The sequence below is a fragment of the Patagioenas fasciata genome, chromosome 1, assembly GCF_037038585.1.
Source record: "Patagioenas fasciata isolate bPatFas1 chromosome 1, bPatFas1.hap1, whole genome shotgun sequence".
NCBI lineage: Eukaryota > Metazoa > Chordata > Aves > Columbiformes > Columbidae > Patagioenas > Patagioenas fasciata.
In genome coordinates this window covers 147,187,572-147,198,240 of record NC_092520.1, presented here as the reverse complement: position 1 = coordinate 147,198,240, position 10,669 = coordinate 147,187,572, and positions in this window count along the sequence as shown.

Here is a 10,669-nt window from a genome sequence, read left to right as displayed (position 1 = left end):
CCTTTTTACCTAGTTACAGAGAAAAACAACATATTAATTTCAGAGACTTCTATTTTCTCAGACTCTAGAAGCAATAATTTTGTTTTAGATGTTTTCTTTAACACAAAGTTCCATTCTGTCAGTGGCACACACAGCAGCTCCTGCCATAAGGACAAGTCCAAGCACACTACGACTTCATGAAAAACCTTATGTCAACTGGTGGAAGCAATGGGAAAGTCTGTGTTTGCTCTGTGTGAGATCTACAGACTCCCATAGTGAACTTCTTTGTACTTAAAGGAGTTAGATGTCCTGTTACCAGACATAAAAATTAGTTTGGTTCTCTTGGCCTCTAATACTCCCTTTGTGATTGTTGTGTCCTTTTCTAACTCTTGACAGCTCTTACTTGTCCATTTGGAAGGAAGCAGAAGGTAATATTTCCATAGGAACTAACCTACAGTCTGAGAAGTCTGTCTCCTACCTCTGTTAAGATGATAGCCACAGAGTAAACCAATCCTTCCACTTCTCCATGCTCTTGATACTATTTCTCCATCCAAAGCAATTTAATTAGACCTCCCTGTTTTAACTACATCATGCACTGAAATGAGGTCATCGCTATAATCTGGCAAATGAGGTTGATCTGTGTGGTCCTCCAGCTGTGCAGAGAGCTTTTCTTCATGCGACTTTTCCTGTTGACTGTGAAAGGAATTTCATCTGACATTTTTTCTTTCTATCACTGTAACTTATGAACACATGGAAAGGGTCTGATGTTGGGCTTCACCACAGTAAGCACAGAGAAGGTGTGTTGGACAAAATCACTTACTGAGTTCATTGTGCGGGATCCTCTCCGAGGGCCTTCAGTGGTGGAAAATACTGCATGATTACTGGAACAAGCCATGTCAGTTTCCTGATGAGAAATACTGGGAATATACAGGCCAGGTCACCCAAGACTCGTGCTGTCTCCCCACTATGGTCCTAGTTCTGTTGCAGGAGCCCTTTGGGGTGCAGAGGGTCAGTTTGTTTACTGAACTCCATGGAGTCATTCCAGATTTAACAGTAGTGCAAACACAATCAAACTTGGCCAAAATGCATTCAATAGGCTGCAAGGACCAGAAACATGTTAGTTCTCAATTCACTGACCTTCTTTGTAACTTTTATGTGTATCTACTGCCATGTAAGTGTTCATAAAGTAACACAAATGACTGGCCAGGATCACCTAGGAAGTACAGAGTAATAAATCCTGATGAAGGGTAGTGATTACTGTCCTGGGTTCAGTTGGGATAGACCTAGTTTTCACAGGAAGCTGAGAGGGGGCACAGCCAGGACAGCTGGCCCAAATTAGCAGCTGACTTGCATTATTCTAAATTCTCTCTTGATATTATAGATTATATCATAAATATTATATTATTCTGTCCTGAAACTGTATGCAGTCTCTTTTTTTTTTTTTCCCTGAGTCATATTCTATGCCCCTAGTGGTCATTTTTGTCTTTTTATTATTGGCATTATCTAAAAATTTCAATATTATCCTATTTTTTTCTATTTTTCACATTATATAAAATCACTCTTAACCTCCAGTCCCTACATTTGTGTCACAACATGTTCTCCCTGGATCTCCATGATTTTTCTCATGACACTGTGCACATTTCTAAAGAACAGACTACACAGTACAGAACAAAAAACCTGTTGTTTGGACGCCAGTCTCAAACTCACAAATTCTTTCAAGGAATAAAGAGCAAAGTTGGAGAAATCCTAAAACCACAGAGTTTGCTGGGGGACAAGGACTAGATGGAGTGCATGAGTGACAAGCTGGTTTGCTGCAAACCCTGATTTGCTCCAGAGAGCAGGGAGCTTGCTTTTCCTTTTATGCTCCCACTTTCCCATTCCATTCATGAGCAGTTATCTAACAGAGGGAGAATCAAGCTGTATTGCATTCAGTGTGTACAGAGGAGAAACAAACCTGGTAATGACTCGATATCTCCTGGGCTCGAATCCAAGAACAGTGAAAACTCGGGGTAAAGACCTTGGACCCCTCTGCATGGGGATAAACTCTGCCTGAAGAAAGGTACTCAGGAAGGACAGGAACTCTGGTGGAAACAGCCACGAAGAACTTGTAAAACTTGCATCAAGGAGGCAGGTAAACAGTAGATTTTACGACCAACTAATTTTTTCAGACTGACATCCCAGCTATTTTGCATGCTTTCTAAATCCATATGTTTGCCAAGAAGTAGTGCAACTAATATCAGCTTCTGCAAATCATGGCTTCATAAATGAGTCTGAGATGATGGAGTTGTGCTAAGTTCTTGTCTGATATACCATGTTATGCTTTGCTGGCCCAGCAACATGCTGCTGGTGAGGACATGATAGGCAACAGCCAGTTCAAGACTGGCAACTGAACAGAGTTGCCTGCAGTCTCACCAGACTGCCTTCCCCTCTTGTATTTCAGCATTGCTTGCAAAATTCCTCGCACTTTGTATCCCTTCTCCAATGCCACTGATGATGGTTTCTGAAGCTGCAAAAAACACAGAAACACAACAGAAGTGTGCTCTAAACCAGAAGTGATATACAGGTGTGATACACCAGATGTACTGATACGGTCAATTATTTTAAAAGGGAACTGAAGAGACTGTGCACACATGGGTCTATGTGTGTGAGTGAGCATGATGTAGCAGATGTATCTCAATCCTCTACCTCCATCCTGCTGTTGGAGGCTTGAATTCTCCATGGCTGGATTCTGTAAGAGGCTGCCAAACGGAATGATTACAAGAGGTGAAGAGCTGCTCCAAACACAACTCAGACTGCTCTTCGTTGTCCAAGCTGAAAGAATTATAATAAATATAGAGTGAAAAGTAATTTGGGGTTCTGAATTATTTGGATACTCAGAATCCATAGCAATTCAGTAACATCGGTAAAATGTTTGTGAACAACTCATAATGTTTATAATGTAAATGTTTCTTTATTAAATGGCATTGCCATTAGAACACTTCCAAATGTAAATATCTTAATTTACATAATGCATTTTGAAAGCAAATGTATTTGTTACCTTTAAAATTAGACCCACTGAATTTGTGTAAAATGTAGCATATAAGATAGCTTTGAACCACCTTTGTGCTGAGCTAAAGGTTGGTATTTTTCTGTACGTCTTTATTTCCTGTTAGTTTACCCCTTTGTAACAAGACTGTAGATGAGCAGTATTGCTATGCAGGAACTAGCTTAAAAAGAGAAATGTCTAGAAAATCTTTTCTTAAGGAAAAAGATTTTTGTTCCTCATAAGACAGCATAGATGGGGGGAACCAACCAAATAACTAAGTCCAGTTGCGTTCTAATTTCTGCCTTGCTTATTCATTAACTCATCACCATCTGAGAAGTGGAGAGCAAGCACGTCTGCCTGAGAGGCAATCATCTGCTGCAAAAGGGCTCAGAGCTGTTACATTTTCAGAAGGACTCTTATTCACCGCTACCACCCTGTGTCCTGTGGTACCGTTACTGGATTTCAGACATGGAGTCAGCAGTTCCCATGCCTTCAGAGCCTACAGGTCCCGTGCCACCCTCCCTGCTCCTCCACTCTGTCAGAAGTGACTCAGGGTTGCTGGATTTAACTATTATAAGACACAGCTTTAGCACCATATCCACCAGACTGACAACAAAATGTACCCTGCTGCTACCTCCTCTGCTCGGGTCAAGTTGATCAGTAAGCATTTTAGTCAGTCCATATATGACCTCTTTACAGGATTTTTCAGTGTCTGAAAGGGAAATATGTCCCTTAGTGTTTTTCCCAGTGTTTTTGTTTCATCAACAATTGGATTTCCAGGCTGGCTTTCTACTTTGCAAACAACAAAAAAAACACCCTCTTCTATTTTTGCTTATTAACTTCTGGATTAGCATTAACGTAACACTGGGCACATCATTTTCTGGCTCCTACTTTTCAGTGTCTGACTTCTGTGAATCTATTTCTTCAGCTTCTTTTTGTGGATCCTGACATCTTTCTGCAAATCTTTGGAAGGTAGGATCACGAGACCCCTGTAATAACAACCCAAAGGCAGTGGGACATGTTTTGCTAGCATTGCCACCTTCTGTTGCTTTTTGTTGTTATTCTTTTGCTAGATTAGATGACACTGTATGGGCAACAGTGCAATCAAAATCAAGTCCATGACTCTGGTTACATTTTGGCTACATCCCAAATTTCTGAACTCCAGGGCATGTTCTTTGGTGATCTTGTTTCAGCTTCCCTTCCTGGTTATGATTTTGAGCATTGGCTGTATTGGTTTTGGTCTTCATGTCAGAGGGTAAACCCTTGCTTAATAATGTGGTTACCCACTGCATCTACACAGGTTGCTTCTTTTTCTTTTGGCAATGGTTCAGTCCTTGTTGCTGTAAACCTTCATTTTGAGTCTTTGCATCTGTTCTTGAACCTGGCTTTGCGGAGGCATATGCTAGACATTATCTCCTCCCGGTTTTGCACTAATTTCTGCAGCCTTTTGACTGCCTGAGGTGAACAGAGTCAGCTTCACTGAAGAAGCAAACTCTGAATTAGTCAAGAGTTGGCCTACTATGTCAGGTAAGTTTTTCATAGAGGAGTCTATTAAGTCTGAAACCACAACCTTAGAGTGCTTCAGTAGCACGTTTTTGGCGCAACACAAGCTATGTTTGAGTCATTTGCCTGACATTCCATGGTCTTCATCACTGAGACCATTATGACTGAAACTACATTTTTTCTATAAATTAGTATGTCTATGCTTAAATTATTTGCAAATTCATGTTGGCCAAAATGTGTGTGTTGTTTTTTTGTGTGTGGGTTTTTGTTTGTTTGTTTGTTTGTTTGTTTGTTTTTTGTGATGCCATTTTTGCTTCTCTTTTCATCCTACTCTTCTCTTTTGGAAAAACTAATTTCTACTGGAAGACTAGTTTACTTATTTATAGAAAATGTCTTGTTGAAAGATGGACTCTCTTCATATTTAGTTTCTTTCATATTGAGATGAGTAACATTTGCTGATGGATTATTTTTATCTTTATTTGTACCTAGTCCAACAGATTTATGACCAGGCTCTCCAAGGACAGCAAAACATGGGTCAGGGCCATCTGACTTTTCATTCATCTCTTTACAAACCATTGCAATGACAAGATTAGAGCGTCTGTCAGCCTAAAAGGAAAACTCTTCTAACTTCCACTTGCCTTCAAGTAGTGGCCTCACCCTCTGCTCCCTTTGGCTTCTTTGGATTTTGAGTGGTTTTCATCTTCAAGTGAAAATCTGGTGACTCAGTCCTGGATCTGACATTCACAATAGACACTGAATCGTCTTGGTGGTAGACTGAACTGTATTTTGTGCATTTGACATAAATTTTGGTTGCTTTTTTCAATCATATCATCTTCTCACCTAACTTCCTACTTTATTTGGGTATTCCATTTTCCTGGAGGTAGGAGAAGATGCTTACAACTTGGATTACAAAATCCTGATAATGAAAAATCAAGAACAGATATGGCATCTGAAATTCTTTTTATTCATTTTACTCTGGAAGTTATTAATTTTCAAGTTGACGGTGTCCTTTTAAATCAGCAAAAATCCCATCCCCTTATGGTGGCATGAAGTCTACCTTGCTGGAGAGCAAAGAGGACCAAGAAAAACAGTTCTGCCAGTGCAATTCAGCAAGATCATAAACAGGAATGGGAAGCCTCAGGGATGTCTTGCTGTCCTGAACCTAACTGTTCATAGAATCATAGAATAGTTTGGGTTGGAAGGGACCTTCAAAGGTCATCTAGTCCAACCCCCCTGCAGTAAGCAGGGACATTTTCAACCAGATCAGGTTGCTCAGAGCCCTGTCCAGCCTGGCCTTGGATGTTTCCAGGGATGGGGCACCGCAACATATCCAAAAAGTGAATCTCTTACCAGATAAGGCAGTTGGTACTGGCTGAGGAAGAGCTGCTGGAAATAAAGATCTATGGATTACAGACAATATAAACAGAGGCATTCTGATAATTCTTTGAACCAATGTTTTACACAGATCCCGGGTGTGACAATCATTGAACCCCACTGACTGAAAAAGCCTTTGAGGAGACAGGCAAGGTCAGTGTGTTCATGAAGCTTAGGGAAGAAAATATGCAGTGACTGACCACAGCTGTCACACAAAATGTTGAATTTGCCTTGACACAAAGGGGAACTGGGGGGCAGCCTTTCTTCTAGAGAAATGGCTACATCAGCTGCATGAATCAACTGGCTGTAGAACTGCACATCCCTGACTTAATCCAACGAGCACAAATGTCTTCCTGCTTAAGCCAGAGCAGGATGAGAAATGTATACATGAGAAGCCTCTTTGAAACAGTTCTAGACTACACATTTCTGAGACTTCTATCAATACTGTTCCTTGTCCTGCGCCTGAGCTGGCTTCAGACCATGTATAATAGGACTTCCCAGCAGCAGAGGATGCCCATGGTCATGATGGTGAGCATGTTATAGAGATCTACTAGGAGAAACATGTGAGTATTGTGATTCAGCTGCCTACTGCAATTGTTGTAGTCTGCTAAGTGTAACTTGTACTTGTATTGTGATTTACGTACATTGCTGTGCCATTCTACTAAATGAAAATCCTTTGTAACATCAAATGCTTTCAGGTAAGTAAATCTGGTATTAAAGATTAAATCTCTCAAGTGTGGAATATCTAAAAGCACCTATTTAGAAAGTGTTGGAGTCCGATGCTGGGTCAGATGTGCTGAGTGGGATTCAGGACATTGCAAGTTCCAACTACCCCTTAGCTAACATCCAAGATGATGTAGCTGAAGATGTCCCTGCTCATTGCAGGGGGGGTTTGGACTAAATGACCTTTGAAGATCACTTCTTACCCAAACTATTCTGTGATTCAACGATTCTATGATCTACTGAAAGGACAATGGATGTGGGGGATCACTGTTTTCCCTGGTGCTACCACTGCATCAAAGTAGCCACAAATTCACACTGGTGGCATAACAAAGCTCTGGGGACCCCCTGTTCCCTCTGCACCTTGCTCTGAGTTCCAGGAAATGTGGTTGCCATGTGGCGTCACCTTCTTCCCGTGACACTTCTGTCCCAGAGGCCTCACATGTAGGTGTAACATCTATTTCAGCCAAGGCTGAATTTAACCCACTATACCTTTTTGTTTATCTAAGAACAAGTTATTATTGTCAGCACTAAAATATTTTATTTGTGTAGGTCTTAATGTGAGATGGTCACATCTGTTTTTCTCAAGTTATTTATTGTTGTATACTACAAGAAAGACAATTTGTGGGGTAGCTGGGATAACTTAGGATAGCACTCTTACAAGGATAAAGAAAACAATAACAGTGTCCCACTACTAAGAAAAAAATTTAAAAAGCAAAGAGGTATCATAGAAGCTATTTTGTATTGACAGAGGAAGCTGTAGGATTAGGATATAAACCTAAAAATATACTACCTATAGAAAATAAAGTTAACCACTAACAATAGTATCAATACTTTATTCTAATAGAGTGCTTTTCACTAGTATGTTGCTAAATGTTTCACAAAGTAGGCATCATTATTGCATTTTATGGATGGGGAAGCTGAGATGTGACAACGCGACACGACTTCTATATGTCATGGAGCAGACCAGCAGCAAAACTGGGAACATACCCTTGGTCTCCCAAGTGCTAATGTGGTGCTTGATTCACTGGCAATGCTGTGATCCCATTCTGCCATCTACAGCATGTCGTTTCACTTTGTCTAAGTCAAATTCATAAGTAGCATCACAGGAAACAACCTATCACACCAAGATCTCTGCAGCATATGTCAGTTTTCTTGTGCTCAGAAATGGCTTTCATTCTGATTCATGGGGTGCTTTAATTGCAGCATGAGAAGTGAACACCTTGGGGAAATGACATTACAAATCAAACACTGTTTGGGGAGTCAGCAAATGAAACAGATGCAAGATACCATAATGCAGATGCAACATGGCATGTACAGAGCAGAGGCACCTTCTGCCTCCCATCCTGCACCCTTCCTGACTGCTGGCCTAAGCCACCGAAACTCCTCAGTAGACAAACCCATCAGAAAAGGAAGGAGGAGCTTCAGAGGAAGGAGAGTATCTGCTGGCTGTTCTTCACACACCTCTCGAAAAAGCCAGATTAGGGATAAGGCAGACTATGGTGAGGGGAAGCCTCAGAAGTGAATAATCTGGAACTATTTCAAAGAGGTTTCTTAGACCACTGAAACATCCAGATGAATTCAAAAGATGGTGAAAACAGAAAGAAAATGGGGTCTCCAGGTGTTAGCTCATGGCCTTATTTATCCCTTACATGTGCTGAATAATCTGAAGAATCAACTGGACTTTCCTGCCTCAGCAGCTCTCTTGTGCTTGTTGGGTCCAGGCAGCTTTCAATGGATGGTTTTATAACTAAACTGTTCAGTCACTGTCACCAGACAGGCTCTTTGGTCTCCCGCTTATCTTGCTCCAACCAGAAAGCAGAACAACATTAGCATTTCCATAACAACAGTAAGGCCACAAGGACACAAAGGGTGCTGGGGTGTGTAGAAACTGAGGCATGCCTTCTACACCTGCCAGCCCTTAAAGCCAGCATTTGCAATTACCTTGCTGTTTCCGATGTTGGAGAGCTGAGAGATGCCAGAAACGCTCAGCACAGGACTTCTAATAAATCCTCACACATTTTAGGTGTAGCCCTGAGGCTGCTTTTAGATATTGGCCTTTAACTTCCCTTGGATTCAAATACAGTGAGATAGTCCTTAATCAGCAATATGATGATCCAAATTGCTTTTAAAATCCAATTCTTCTCCCTGTAAATTGCACATTTAACCTAGTTAACTTGCAATTGGAGCTCTAACAAGTTGGATGTGTCCATTAACTTCCTGCCTTTTTTTTTTTTTGTGATTACATCACTGTAAGACATAAGTATCTCTGGTCAACTAGCACATCTTAGCCCTTCAATAGCACTGCTGAAATACAAAAATATTCTTTTAAAAATGGAGAGTGGAAATGACAGAGTTCTAGTTCATCGCTCTGAAAGTCAGGGGATGGCAAGCCTGGAGCAGAAGACACATCTTCTGATTTATGCTCCATTGCCTTAGCCTTAATTAATCCTCCTGTTTCTAGTCCAGTCTTAGAATTTGTTAGAAAATCACTTTCCATGGACATTTAGGTCACCATACAAAGCAAGTAAGGTTCAAGTTGGATATCAGGAAAAATTTCTTCATGGAAAGAGTTGTGAAGCAGTGGAACAGGCTGCCCAGGGGGAGTCACCATACCTGGAGGTGTTTAAAAGGCATTTAGACGAGGTTCTTAGGAACACGGTTTAGTGCCAGAGTTAGGTTATGGTTGGACTTAATGATCTTGAGGGTCTATTCCAACTAAAATGATTCCATGATTCTATGATTCTAAGCCTCCACAGCAAGAGATTCTGACTTGGATCAAGAACAAAATGTCTTTGTGAGATACTGGAGTTGGACAGTTGCCTTCATGTAGCTGTGCGCCAGTTCTGAAATGAAAATAGGTACCCAGTTTCGCCTGGTAAATTCCCACCACTTTCCATGAGCACCCATTACATATAAATACACACTGTAAGCATCAGATGTTTCATACCGTATTTAAGCACAAAGGTACAAACTGGATTTCCCAAAAGTGGTGAAGCAAGCTGGGCCACTCAGAAAAGCTCTGGTGAGACCATCAGGCATGAGGAACGTGGAGAGAGCAGTGGTGTTTAGGTAGTTTGAGAGTAGGAGATGGAGGGGACTTGCTGCTGTGGTTCCCAGCTACCAGTAAAAAGGGATGAGCATGTTTAGTTTGATGTGCACCTGTCTGTTGTCACTGAAAGCTGGAGGTGACAAGAGTTCACAGACCATCCAGATTTCTGCCTAAACCCCTAAACTACCTGCTATGCCACAGCTTTGGCAGAACTGTCCCTTAAGATCTGTGTCAGAAAACGAGTTGAGTTAAAATTGACTATTTTGGAGTCTGTACCAAATTGCTAGAAATATTCTCTTACTGCTCTGTCTTTTACTGCACTGATGTTTTAAAAACATTTTTGTGAATATGAGCACTGGCTACAGTGGTGTAAGCCAGGTTACAAAAGAATGGCCATTTGTATTCAATGCAGGCTAAAAAGCAATGGGAACCCATGGGAAAAACGAGGTTATAATAGTGCGAGTGGCAGATTTAGAGTGCCCTGTGTGTGATCGTGATGCAACATTCACAGCAGCACTTGCTTAGGGGAAAAAGTCTCAGTGAAATGTTGAAGACCTTGGCTGACAGAGGGAGTTAGGAATTTTAGAATAGTTGCATGTCTGTAATCATAAAATTCTTTAATGCCCATTTAAAGGCTAATTTAATGAGGCCAGGTAATTCAAGGCATAAGTAATGAGTTACTGAAAATGTTTTCAATCAGTCCAGCTCAGCAGTGGCCAAAGTTACTGTCATTTAATTGTTGGACTTGGCTGCTTTCCTGCTTGACAGGCACTCGGAAGCAGGCACAAGGAACTGAGAAAGAGCATTTCCCCGAGAGAGAGAAATAAATATTTAAGCTTGGGGTTTTCACATGCACCTGTAAACGTTGGGGGTAACCCCTACTGTGAAATTCCTGTCTTAGGTTCTTCCAAACTTCCGTCCCACTCTCCAGAGCTCTGAGCCCATGACCTCAAGTGTCCTTCCCCCTGCCTGGCCCAGACTCTGTGGCATTCCCCGCCACAGTGCTCACACCCCGG